This window comes from Acomys russatus, chromosome 31 (assembly GCF_903995435.1).
Source record: "Acomys russatus chromosome 31, mAcoRus1.1, whole genome shotgun sequence".
In the NCBI taxonomy this organism is placed as follows: domain Eukaryota; kingdom Metazoa; phylum Chordata; class Mammalia; order Rodentia; family Muridae; genus Acomys; species Acomys russatus.
This window is the reverse complement of record NC_067167.1, coordinates 15290658-15300269: the sequence shown is the minus strand read 5'-3', so window position 1 is coordinate 15300269 and position 9612 is coordinate 15290658.

Genomic DNA, 9612 nt, shown 5'->3' with positions numbered 1-9612 from the left:
GATCCTTATCCTTCTCAGCATGCAGCTCTTCTTACCTGTCAAATATGTATCTTTTCCCACCAGAGTGTAGCTTCTGGGGAATAGAGATTGTGCCTATCATTTCCATTTTCTCTTTGGTGCCTGAACAAAACATATGCCACTCAACAAATATCTGCTGGAAACTTCTGGATACATACGTGATGGAATACCCTTCGGACAAAGTAAAGGAAAACACCTTTAGAACAACATCTGGAGAGGACTTTGGAAACAAAACAGAACATGACCAAGTGAGTCCAGACAAGCTATCAGGGCTTCTGTGCTTGCCTTTTCTAGCTCATGTGCTTGAGCACTGGTTTTTACAGGGGGGGCTGACCCTTGCTGTTCCAGAACCTCCTAAGAATCACTGGTATTTGCAGTGGTTTTTACACTGTCCACATCATTGATTTACATGACCACAGTCCATGGATCCATCTGACCCTTCAGCAATCAGTAAGATAGGAATTCCCTTACTGGTCTAGGGCAGACTTACAGGAGATTGCTTTTTGACGTTTGCCTGCTTCTAAATGTGCACCAGCAAATGGTTCCGTGAGTAGCGTAAATACGGCCTCATTGCAAGTCTGAGTTTTTTCATTTAATCCTTACTGCTGAGTTTAGGCATTAAAATGGAGGAAGGTCTGGAAACAGGGCCATGGATAATCGTCTCTCTTTAACAGATGAGATTGCTGCACAAGCAGCTGCCATAGGGCTGGTAGGTCCCACAGACATGTCACCTATGAATTTTCATTACTAATCATAAGGTGACAGAATATGGGTTCCAACAGTCTGTGCCATAGTCAAGGAAAACAAACTCAAAGAATCATGCAACCATAACTCAGTCCAGGTCTTTGATTCAAAATAGCAAGATCCAGACATGTGGGTTGAACTTTCATCAACATTTACATAGGATGTAAAGCCACAGATACAGAGCCCATCAGCTTAAAAACAACAACAACAACAACAACAACAACAACAGCAATAACACATAGCAAGAGGAAAGAAAGGGGCCCAGGAAACCATCCCAATATACATAGGAATTGACAGTCCAAGCAAGAGGCTAATTCTCAAAGAGTGACAGAAACAATCAGGACAATCAGAGAGGTGTAGAGAAAGGAGAGTGTGGTACGTCTAGCTCAGGGAAGAGGCCAGGACCAGAGTCATGTGGGGACTGTGATACACTACAAGGAACAGGACCAGCAGCAGCCCGCTGAACAGTGTCCCGAAGACCTGGCAGCATGAGTGTGAGGGGCTGCTTGAGTACCAGGAGGCCGTGAGGTGACAAGTGACCAAGAAGTGAGAACTCAGAGCAAATGCAGCCTATTGATTGGTTGAATGGGAAAGTGGGGACAGCTCAGGAGCATCGGGAGCTGCCTCTGCCTGCTTGCTTCCTTCTAGGATTAGAGGGTTATTATGAGTTTAAGTGTTGTCAAGAAACCTGGCAGTCAAAAAGGAGTGGAAGACACCAGAAACCACTCATGAAGAGAATGAGGTCCCTGAATTCAGGAAAGGATATGTTTTTCTCTGATGAGTAAAAGCAACATAGTGGATTTAGTACAAAATACTCACTGTTCATTTTTCTTTTTCATTTTTTTTTTTAAAAAGTAAAACAATCTACACTGAGATAAATCTCATCTCTTCTGTAGGCATCAACCTTTTTCTTTTTTAATCATTTTTTCATTGATGGCATTTATAATTTTCATCTAACTTTGTTTATTTTCAACCATGTTATTTAGACAAACCTAAGGAGGTAGGAGAATTTAGGGTCTATCGGATAGTAATGACCAGACCGTTGTAGACATTCCTCTCCTTGAAATATGTCTGCCTACCTGTGATGTCACTGCTTACCTGCCATGGAGGAGTGGCCCTGCCCAGGGGCATATAAAAGACAGACTCTCCACCTGGTCTCTCTCTCTCTCTCTCTCTCTCTCTCTCTCTCTCTCTCTTGCTCTACTCTACCTGCTCTACCCTCTTACTTTCTTTCTTTCTCTCCTCTCTCTCTTTTCCTTTTCTTTCCTTTCCCCATGCTCACTGAATAAACTCCTCTACAACATAATATCACTACCTGATTACTAACAACGTCTATTTGGGAACTAGGGTAACACTACGACAGAGTTGCTGTAAGGATGTGTTTGTTTTTGTTATTTTTTTTTTCCATTGAGAAAAGTACGAAAAAAAAAAAATGGAAAGTCATTAAAAGTTTCAGTGTGTGAACTTGCAATTATTAAGAAGTAATAAACCTTAGGGCATAGAAATGATACAAAATTCTCTCTCTCTCAAGCATGCAAAGGCCCTGGAAGTAAGCAAGCAATATAGCGTTGCTCTTGACCTTTGCCTCTCAGCTTGATCATTTCCAAATTAGAAGCCATTAATACTCATTTTAAGAGTACAGAGTCCCGGGTGGTATTCTCTCAATTCTCTCAAGAGTAGGAGGCCGCGTGTCATTATACCTTCTTACGTGCTTACCTCAACTGACCTTGCAGATGCATGGAAAATAACCTGGCGAGGGGTAAGCACTGCCCCTTCTCCGTGGAGGGTGACTCAGAGGGCTGAAGTACTCCCTTCACCCACCCGAAGTGATAAGCACACCCTCCCTTCAGTTTTTCCCTTTCCAGAGGAATGTTCTCGTGAAGAAATCACATGCTGCTCCTTGCAACAAATAGGAAGAAAGCACAGCATCGCTTTCAAACTCATCAGGAGTCACATAGCTTGAAACTCTGTTGGGGCAGAGTGGAGGAGAGGACAGCAGGTGCTAAGCAATGGGACTTGAGCTTGCAGTGAATAGTGAGGTGCAGAGGAACAGAGCGGAATGCTCAAGGGTGCTTAAGTAAAACAGGGCTGGGTTTAGATTTTTTTTTTTTTTTTACTTTTTGAGACAGGGCTTCTCTGTGTAGTCTTGGCTGTCCTGGACTCACTTTGTAGACCAGGCTGGCCTTGAGCTCACAGAGATCCACCTGCCTCTGCCTCCCGAGTGCTGGGATTAAAGGCATGTGCCACCAAGCCCCGCTTGGTTTAGATTCTTTTCTGCAACTTCCTCTCCAGGTGATATTGGCCTGTCCCTTAACTCCTCTGACTTAGATTGTGATTGTGTTATCCTAGAATCATCAGTTAGGGACATTGATGAATATTAGCTATGAGCACACGTTACACAGCCAACATTCCAAATGCAGATGTAACTTGATTTACAATGGGGCCAGGTCTGGATAAATCCATTCATAAGGCTCATAAACTGGAAATCAGTAAGCTGGAAAAAATATAGTGTGTGTGTGTGTGTGTGTGTGTGTGTGTGCTTGCATGAGTGTATGTTCCCAAATGTTGTGGCTCAGTGACATATTTGTTTCACAAACAATGATGGTATTATTTACTATGTAGTTTACTATGACTGCCAAGTAACTGAACCCCTGTAAACTGGAGATTGTCTTGATTAGGTTTTCTATACTCACATTCAACTTTGCACAGAGTTTGCCCACTTCTCAGGTCTGTTGGGACAAGCAATGCTATCAAGAAAGCATTTTGTTTTAGATATTGATGTAGGATGTATGTGTGTGTGTGTGTGTGTGTGTGTGTGTGTGTGTTGTTGTTGTTGTTGTTGTTGCTGTTTTGCCTTTGTTGTTTTGAGATTGGACCTTTCCCACCCAAATTGTGCTTGATTCAAAGGCTAAGCAGTGTTGGACACTCATAGTCACCAAAGATTAACTTGAGACAGGAGCTTCTGAGTTCATGGTCTCAGGCCAATAGTGATTAAAGATGTGCATAACAACACAGAAATAAGCTGTGCTAAGAGATATTTAGAAACAATGGTAAGATTTTAAAAGGTGAGAAACTCCCCAAAGTGGCAAGGATTCCCAAGACAGAATCAAATCATTGAATTCCTTTTGAAGGGAGTTTTATAGAGCTGTCACAGAAACCAGACAAATGCCAAGATTGCTTAGTTCCCTGTTCTATCATGGGCTGGGGCAAAGGAAAGTTCACACGCTCCATGTACATCCCCCTGACCTCCCCAGAGATGACCATGCATTGTGCATGTATTGTCCACTCAATTATGAGTAGTTGAAGCCCTCCCCTATCCACCTAGGAATCCTGCTTTGCTCAATGTTGACCTTGACTGTAGGCTAGCTATTAGTTAGGGCTGACCTTATTACCCTCTGACCTTAAAGGTGTCTCACTTGCTGTTAATTATACTAAACTCTCTTTGCTCTCACCAAGAAGTAGCTATAGTTGTTGTTAGTTAACTCGTTATCCATGGGATGGTCTGACATCTTTCCTAAAATAGGCAGAAGCTTTCTTCAGGCTTTCTGCTACAATTAACTAAATTAGGAGCAAGAATGTAAAAAAATAATAGAGACTTTCATATGTTCCCTGTGGTCTTATGGAAGTTGGCCATCAGGGCAGCAGACTGGCCTTGCTTCTCTGAGCCTGTCTGGTTTTTTAACAGATCTGCTTGGCTGTCCTGTAGACAGTTACAAGCTTTGTTTCTCCTCCCTGGTGTTCCTGATTTGACTGTTTTAACTCTTACTTTCCTTTGAACACTATAAATTGCTCCCCCCCTTTCATTGCTGCCTACAGAGAGCTAAATCCTGCATCAGAGTGATGTGATATGGTATCTATCCATTGTTAGAAAAATCCAAGGGGATTTCAGAGGGTGGGGCAAGAAGTGAGTTCAGGTTAGAGTATATCAAGATTTCAAAGTGCTCTGAAACTTAGAAGAGATGTAAGTCTAAACTTGGAGACAAAAGATTGGAATTTATTAGCACACAAAAGGTAGTCACGGATGAGCACAGGTCTTCCTTTGAACTCTAAGAAACTCATAAGGCCAGTGTAAGAATATGATGCTCTAGGCAAGGCTTTAGGTGGTTTGAGGTTGAGGAAGGCCAAGGGAAATGGTTGCTGCACATACTGAGGAGTGACGTCTAATACTAAGAATCAATACCGCGGCATGTAGAAAAGTAACCCAACAAGACAGTAGGCATTGTCCCTTAGAAAGATTCAAATATAGACCTTTTGAGGGGGAATTATCAGAAGGATTCTGGTGAAGCCTTCCTTATGGCTACGTCCTACCCATGTTATGGCCCAAGCTTCTCAGCTGTAGCTTCATTTACCTAGTGTTTTGGCATTGTTGTCTGTGTTTGGCTCCACGTATTTTGCTACGAAACTCCAATGGTTTGTCAAAAAATAGCCCTCCCTCAACAGTAACATTGTAGAAAAACCATTTATTGGCGAAGAAAGTAACTGAAATCAGATAGTCTCGAGTCACATCCAGTTTTGAGGCCAGTGAGAATGATAATAAATCTAATATAGAAGATGAATGATTGCTAAGACCTGTGAAATTAAAGCATGAGGCATGATGCTAGGGCACCAGAAGGGAGTTCAAGGTCAGAAAAGACTTATTTAAGTAAGGAAACATTTGGTGGGAAGATTGGAAAGTTTCTTGGCACAGGACAGGTAGTCAGGCTGTGTCACAGAGCTCAAGGGAAGCCACTTAGACAGAGGAGGAAACAAGCTGAACAATTGTCTGCAGGCAAAATAGAGCGTGACACATTTCTTAAACAAAGAAAGTCATTCGAGCGTGATGACTGGATTGAGAATCACCTGGGAGACACACCTCTGGGCACGTCTGTGAGCACATTTCCAAAGGCGTCTAGCTCAGGAGTGAAAACTCATCCTGAATGTGGGTGGTCTCATCCTAGGGCTGGGGAGCAAAGTGAACGAAAAGGAAAATGAGAAAAAGCATGAGCGCCAGAATTCACCTCCCTCTGTTTTCCTGTCTTCAATGTGACCAGCCAGATTTGATGTGACAAGCAGAATCACACTCTGCCACCATGCCTTCCTACTGCCAATGGACTGTATCCTCTCTTAAGCGGGAAACAAAAACAAATCCTTTCTCCCTTACATCACTTCTGCCAGGTGCTTTGTCTCAGCAACGAGAAAAGTGACTAATAACAGAGGGAGAGAGGAAGGAACACAAAGCTAATTGGACAGGAAGATATAATCTGTATCATGCTGAGCCATGTTGGCCATATTAGCAGTGTGGATTTTATAACAAATACAGTGGGTGACTGCAAAGGGGTTTTAAGCTATGTGGGGAAAGAGAAAGCTTTATCAGGAAGGCCTGCTGAGGACAGAAGACAGAAATACGAAAGTGAGAGGTGGAGAGATTTTGTAGAATGGGGGAGGTATTTCAGAAGTTTTTTTTTTTTTTTTTTTTTTTTTTTTTTTTTTTTTTTTTTATAGGTAGAATCAAGCTCGAATGATCCTTAGGGTGTTGGCTCTGCTAGATTCATAGATGCTTGAGGACACTGTGACATCCCAGCAACTGGTCCCAATGCGTTACACATGTCTTATAAAACTCTTGACTCTGAACCCACTTCTTTCAATTGCATTTTCTATCCAAATCATTTCCCCTCAGTGAAGGAATCTTCATCTCTGTTTTCCAGTTTACTCTTTCCGGCTTCAGGGCTTTACCCATTTTAATTACCCTAAAACTAGTTAAAACAGGGTAAGCCAGTTCCCTTGGATCTTATGTCCTTTCCTTGTGTGACCTTTGGCAATCCCTGCAGTCATCCTGGCCTTTTATCTTCACCTGTACGGAGAGAAGTCCTTGGATGCAAACAACATAGTTCGACTGCAGATGTAATAATATGGTATGGTAAAGCTAGAAAATCAAAGTTTAAAGTTGGTATTTAGAATGGCTTGTAAGATATTTTTACCTTAACCGAGCAAGATTATTTATATAGATTGACTCACCTACTTACAAGAAGGTCAAAGGAACAATAGAACAAACACATTGGTGTTAAGAAGCAATTAGATGAAGTACAGAATATAGAATATTGAAAAAAATAGAAAGTATTTGGTTTGGATTCTTAAATAGTCAGTCTCAACAAATGAAGATATATCTGATTATATTTGGGGTTGAGTTCTAAGAGCTATGTCATGGGCTATTGGAGACCTTTAAATGTGCATAATTGGATCACTGTGGGATTGCTTCTCCTGTGTACATGTGTACATGTAGAACCTTATTCTCTCAGGTGCATCATTTTAAAAAGTATCAAGGTAAACTGAGTCAGTGTGTGTAGCTTTGTGATATTTTATGAGAAATATAGTTCTAATCACTTGGCATTTATGTATTGTACACGTACTTGGCACATATGTTTCATTGCCCTATTCATTAAACTAAACCAATCTCTCCCTCCCTCCCTCCTGCCCCACCCCCCTGCAGAGAGAGAGAGAGAGAGAGAGAGAGAGAGAGAGAGAGAGAGAGAGAGAGAGAGAGGCCAGAAGTTGACACTTGTAGTCTTACTTTATCATTGAAGATCACCTTATTTTAAAACACAGCCTGGAGTTTTTTATTTTGGTTGGCTTGGCTGACCAGTGAGGCCCGAGAACCCTTACAAGTATACACTGACATTTATCTTTTACATGACGGATGGGGATTTGAACTTAGGTCCCGTGCTTATACAGCAAGCACTTTACCCACTGAGCCACTGCCCTGGCCCCATAAGATTAAAAAAGTCACACAAAAACCAAATATGAACATGAACAAACAATTTGCATCCAGCATCGCCACATGAGGAAGCTGGTTGCCATTCAAACTGTGAATAGTAATTAATAAATAATAATAATAATTATAAATGTATCTGTAAACACCAGACACAGACTCAACTCAGGAAGGATGCTCACACTCTCTGAGACACAGGAGAGATGAGACTCGCAGGCCAGCAGACCTGGTGTCGCATATCACACGGGGTGTGAACTCCAGAGCACTTGGGCAATGCTAACGGCTAACTTCCCCTTGAAATGGGCTTGCCTAGGTGATATGATATTCTCTACTGTGTAGTTGCTGTATTTGTGCTACAGCTAAGATGCTATTTTTATGCATATGTGTATGAGAATACAGGTGTGAGGTGCACATGTGTGTATATGTGCACGTAGAGGTCTTAGTGCAATCCCAGGTGCTGTCCTCCTGAACTACACCTCCCCCATGTTCTTTTTTCTCATTGGTCTAGCCCTCACCAATCACTGAACTAGCTGGCAGTAAGCACCCTGCTGCTCTGTCTCCACCTCCTGAGTGCTAGGGTTACAAGCACTTTTCACCACACCCAGCATTCCCCCCCTCCCCCCCCACTTCATGGAATTCTGAGACTCCAACTTAGATCCTCACGCTTGTGAGGCAAGCACTCCATTAACTGACCTCTCTTCCCAGCTCTGTAATATGTTGTCTTAGACTGGAAACTCTGCATCGGTGTTACCCAAGATCGGCAGTGTTTAACAGGATATCCCTCATCAGTTCACACCACTGGGTCTGTCCCTGTCTTGACGTACCTACTGACCTATCTGCCTTTGATGTCGCTGTCTCCTCTTCATTCTATCTTCTTCATCTTCTTTTGCCTGGGAACCCAAATGTCTTGCCTCTGGAGGAAAGACTGAATCTGAGCAATGTGACTGCATTCTGGGTCATGTGACTGTGGCCCAGTGCTTGTGTGTTTCCTAAGCCATGAGTAGATCTAGGTAGGGTAAAAGCTTATGCTGTCCTTGAGAAAGAGCATATGAAATTAGACATTAAAAACAGATATTAACAAGTGAGTATTTTGAATTGGAAAAGGTATCACAAGTAATCAATCAAAATGAAAAAAAAAAAAAAAACCCCAATAATCTGCCAAAGTCCATAAACTTAATCCAGTAAAATAATCAAATTAATTTTTAAAAATCCACAACTTCCTGACAGATGCCTAAAATACTTTTCCCCCAAACATGTATTTTGGCTGAATTCTCTAATTCTTTGTATAATAATTTAATAATATTATCATCTAAGGGGATAATAAAATGACAACCCCATCCTTCCTTTAGTGTGTCCAGTACTGGTCATCATTGATGGATTTTAAAATGTCATCTCATTGTAAAGGCTGGTGAGTGGCCATGTTGTGTGCATCACTGGGCTTATTGTTAACCCAGGGAAAGCCTGGGTGAACTTCCTTTTCCAGACAAGCCGTAGGGGCTTGAGTTCCCAGCTTTCACTCACAGGGACTAATCAAAGATTCTCTTTTGAGTTGACAGCATTCATTAGCCAATTTTTTTTTCCATCAGTGTCATTATACATTTTGTGTCCACCCTGAGCTCTCTCGCATCGGTATTCTGAATGTGTCAGAGCAGTGAAGCTAGTCTCAGATCGGGTCAGCTAGGCATCACTTTAGAAGGCGCAGAAACACCAGTAACCTACACACGCACAGTCCATTTGATACGAGCGACACGTAGTCTCAACTCGACTTCCATGATGCTACAGGCTCAGGGAAAGTTAGGAGATGAAAAAGCAGCTGTGAGTGAAGAGCAAAATTCTTTCAGATATTACAAAAACACACAAATATAGTACGCCGGCAGAGCCTCTGAAGTACACACGCAAATGCCTTTGAGTTAAGCTATTCAGTCTTCTGGTAAACCACTCAGTACTTGTGGTGAGCTTGTCCATTTCATAAAAAACAAGGACCTCCATTAGAGTGTTATGCCTGCAGTGTGCTTTTGTTAGCTGTTAAGACTTACTCAGGTTGCAGTTAATTTCTTTGAAATATTTTATATGGCGTTACACGTGTTGTTAAAGAGACTCAAATA